The sequence below is a fragment of the Coenobita brevimanus genome, chromosome 24, assembly GCF_032717465.1.
Source record: "Coenobita brevimanus isolate Jiangsu-jjx chromosome 24, ASM3271746v2, whole genome shotgun sequence".
NCBI lineage: Eukaryota > Metazoa > Arthropoda > Malacostraca > Decapoda > Coenobitidae > Coenobita > Coenobita brevimanus.
Genome location: NC_136977.1, coordinates 48,621,071 through 48,625,875, shown reverse-complemented (window position 1 = coordinate 48,625,875; position 4,805 = coordinate 48,621,071). Strand labels below are relative to the sequence as shown.

The 4,805-nt window shown below is 39.6% G+C and overlaps 1 pseudogene; it reads right to left on the bottom strand.

Annotated features, from left to right (window-relative positions):
- Positions 1-4,226: 4,226 nt before the first annotated feature.
- Positions 4,227-4,345, bottom strand: LOC145393600 (5S ribosomal RNA; annotated as a pseudogene).
- Between the last annotated feature and the right edge of the window lie 460 nt (positions 4,346-4,805).

Below are 4,805 nucleotides of genomic sequence, written 5' to 3'. Positions count from 1 at the left end.
GGTAGTGATGAACTTGTTAATGCTATTTCTGATAAGAAATAATAATAATAACAACAATAATAATAATAATAATAATAATATATAATAATAATAATGAGAATAATAATAAAATAACAATAGTAATACCGTAATAATGATAATAATAATAATAATAATAATAATAATAATAATAATAATAATAATATTATTATTATTATTATTATTATTATTATTATAAACTTTAACATTATTTTTATTATTAGCGTTATCATTATTATCATCAAGAATATCACCATAAACATTAACATTATTTTTACTATTAGCATTATCATTTTTATATTATATCTTTTCTACCACATCATCATCATCATCATCATCACTATCAGCACCTTCATCATAATCTTAACACAAACACATTCCATATTTAACCAGGCAGACAAAAGACCTGACCACACAGTAATTGTTGAGTCTCTGCTTGCCAGTGTACTAAAGCAGGCCTAAGTGGTGACAGGCAGACATGGCGTTAAGCAGACAGGCAGAGGCAGAGAGACAGGCCGGCAGGGGACTAGCAGACAGGGGAAAGCAGATACTGAGGCAGAAACACAAGCAAGAAAATTAAGATAAGCTAAGTGGGGAGAGGTAGGAAGGTAGGAAGATAAGGAAACAGAGAGGCAGGGAGGTGAGTGGTAAAAGAGGTAGGAAAATGGGCAAGAAGGGAGATGGGAAGGCAAGCAGACAAGAAAAGAGGTAGGCTGAGGAAGACTGGAAGACAGCAGGACAGGTAGACGGTAAGATAATTAAGTAGGAAGACAGGAATAAGAATTGAAAAGATGGTAAGAATATGGATATAGACAGTACGACAGACAGACAGACAAGTAGATGCACAGTGACAGGTCAGCAGAGGGTGAGAAGATGGGAGAGGGGGCCAAGATAACGAGACAGAGATAGACAGGAAAAAGAAGTAGGTAGGTAGGAATGGGGGGGGAATAGACGGGAAAATAGACAGACAGGTTGAAAGACACGAGGGCAAGAGGGTAATAGGACAGAGTTGTGGATAAGCAGAGGTAATGGAAGCTGAGTAGATTGAAAGGTTGAAAGGAAGGTGGATCGGTAGTAAGGTAAGAAAACTGGTTGATGGGATGAATGATAGGTAAGGAGGTAGATGAAGAGATAATGATAGAAGATGAGTAGGTAGGAAGGTACAAAAATAGGTAGGCAGGTAAGACAGGTAAGCAGAAAGATGGGTTGACAGCAAAAAAAAAAATACAGAGAAAGATAGTGATGCGACACGTAGAAAGGGAGAAAAGAAAGAGAGGACGAAACGAGAGGGAGAAAGGGCGAGAAAAAACTAGTCAGGAAGGTAGGTAGGTCTAAAGGGAAGATTAGAACTGGACTGTCTGCTTCTCACTCTACCAAAGCAGATCTAGGTGGTGAAAGCCAAGCATGGCATTAAGCAGACAGGCCAAGGCAGAGAGACAGGCCAACAAGGGGCTAAGAGACAGATGGAGACAGATAATGAGGCAAACGCACGGACAGGAAAATTAAGACAGGCTGGATGGGGAGAAGTAGGAAGTAGGGAGGATAAGGAGGAGGTAGGGCGGCGAGAGGGAGAATTATGAAGGTATGTAGGCAAGAGAACATGAGGGCAGATAGGCAACAGAACAGAGAGAAATGAGGATGATGGGTAGGCAGGAAGGTTAGAGTGTAGGTAAGCATAAAATAAGTACAATAGTGAGGAAGAGGCACGGGTAAGAGAGTAGAAGGGAAAATGGGTAGGAAAAGAGGGAGGCAGGATGACAAGAGGAGAGGCAAAAAGAGAAGGCGACAGGAAAATGAGTGGGCATAAGAGGAGGGCATTAGAAAGGCAGAGCGATAAGCAAGCCTGGAAACAAGCAGACATGGCGCTAAGCAGACAAGCAGAAGGCAGATGGACGTGCCAGCAAAGGGGTGAAGAGAAGGAGAGGAAGATGATGAGGCAGACATTTAGACAGAAAGATAAGTGGACTGAGCGAAGAGGAAGACGGAGAGAGGCAGGGCGGTATGAAGATGAGTGAACAAGGAAAAAGAAAACAAAAGACAGCAGAGCCAGACACAAGGTAAAAAAAAAAAAAAAAAAGGAGAGACAGGTAGGCACGTAATGAGGAAGACATGCAGGAAGACAAATAACAGTTAGAGAGGGGGAGGAAGTAGATGACAGGCAGAGAGGCAAGGAAAATGAAAGTTAGATTAGACAGATAGATATAAAGATGGGATTAGACATATAGATAAACAGATAGGGATAAACAGACAGTCAGATAGGTGGATACATACATACATAGATGAAAGATAGAGATACATAGAGACAGACAGACAAGCAGACAGACAGAGACACAAGCAGAGAGAGAGAGAGAGAGAGAGAGAGAGAGAGGAGAGAATGTAGTTATAAGGCTAATGAGATAGATATTGACAGGGATAGGTAAGATGGACATGGAGATAGAAAGCAGGGTGGACAGGGCAACAAGATACATAGAAAGACAACAGGATAGATAGGGTACAAAAGAATAGATAGAAGAAATAGACAGCGAGAGAGAAAGGCAGAAAAAAAGAGACAGGAAAATATGAGAACAGAGGGAAGCGGATATACAAGAGAAAGACAGCGAGAAAAAAGAAAGGATAATGAAACAATGTGACAAGTTTAAGGAGAGAGAGAGAGAGAGAGAGAGAGAGAGAGAGAGAGAGAGAGAGAGAGGAGTGAAAGGCATGTGAAAGGACTGGGGGCGGGGGAATGAGAGCAAGGATACAATAACTCTTGAGAGGCTTAGTCAAAAATTTCAAAGGTAATTTACAGTAGATCAGCTTCACACACCATAAAAGTTTCTATCCAAAGCTTTACACACACACACACACACACACACACACACACACACACACACACGTCAGATGATGGGGCAGAACTGTGACTAGTTTAAGTACTTTGTCTTGTAAGTAGATTATTATAAGTGAACTATATTTTTGGATCATATTCTTGGTTTGGCGGGCCTTGGTACACATCCCCCTCTGGCCACGCCCTTGATTACTTTCCTCGTAGTGAAGGGGTTTAACTAAATGTCTGTATTTTTTTCTATCTATCTATTGCCAGACGCCTTAATCCCGTAAGGGGTGGCCAGAGACAAATCGCCTCCTTGTCGCCCTGTCCCCTGCCATTTCTCTGCCCCCCCCCCTCTATCTTACATCCCTCTCTCTCATATACCTCTCAACTCCATCCCTCCATCTCATCAATAACTAATACATATAAATCTTCACGATCACAGAGGGGTTAAGACATTACATATTATTCCTTATTTTTTAACATGAGACCACGGACACACTCATATCGGATTGCAGGGCTACACATCAAATTCTGATAAATACAAAAAAAATAAAAAAAAATGTGGCAAGATACTTATACATTTATCACGCGCAAATAGACACATTAAATATTACAGAAAAAATTAAGTTACTTGTAGTTTGGAGGAAAATATTAAGGAAGAATAAGATAAGGCTTTGTAACAAGACAGACAAGTCCATATGTCTTGTATATATTCGTAACCAAGACCTACAAACATTCAACCCCCTTTCCCCCCCCAAAAAAAAAAAAAAAAACGGATATATACAGAAAACAGAATTACTGTAAATCCGAAAAATATTTATAAATGGATTCACTGATGAAGCATAAGAACAGCATTGATGATAAGGGAGACAGATGCAACAATACTGATTATATTCGCACCCCAAAATTAGAAACACTTAAAATCCAGATGTGTAGAGAAGCCAGCGTAAATCTATAATAATATTAATAATGGAACGCATTGATAAGTAATAAAGGTAGGGTATATAACAAAGGAGACATGATATTCACTGAAAGAATTCTTGGCACAACAATTTTGATGGAAAAAGGTAGGGATATAAATAGACAAAAAAAAAAAAAAAAAAAATCTGTACCGATATTGGTAAGGGAAAGTTTTGCTGAAAATTATGAATAGATTTGAAACATGAGACGTGTGGAAATATACGAAGAAAATCTGTACCAAAGAAGGGGAAAAAAAAAAACGATAAAATATATGTAAAACTAAGCATCTAAAATACTAAAGTATCAGTAAGGGGACGTCCCATCCATCCATCCATTGCCAGACGCCATGTATCCCAAACGGGGTGGTCAAGGGCTTAGAGTTCATTGTTTTACAGGGAGGGGCACTAATCCTCCACCAACCCCACTTGACACGTAAGGATGCCAACAGCATCTGGTGTTCCCAGGCGGTCACCCATCCAAGTACTAACCAGACCCAACGTTTCTTAACTTCGCTGATCGGACGGGAAGCGGTGTACTCAACGTAAGAAGAGTGATAAAAATAAATAGGTGTGTGGATAATAAAAATCTCGTAAAATAAAAAAAAGAATATTAATGACAGCACGTCCATGAGAAACCAGACTTCAGAAATCACGCCTCAGTGTTAAAAACCAAGACTATTGAGCGACAAGGTTCCCGATGCGTAACTAGCGCACTGATAACCACTAAGGAATACTGATAAGAGGAGAGATAAAGAAATGAGTAAAACCAGTAAAGAGAGTCTAGAGAGAAAAACGTATCCTTGGAAAACTGGTATTAAGTATATTGTTGCTGACAGGAGGAAAGCCACTGGGGGTCAAGTAGCGTTGCCAGTTTAGCGAGTTTGAAGCCAGATCGAGTAATATGCGCTTCAGTTTAGCGAGGAATAATTAGGAACCCTGACCAAGATCTATCGACAACTTTTAAGACATCGAAGCCCAATTTTAGTATCATTCTAGCAATTTTAACACAATTTTTATAG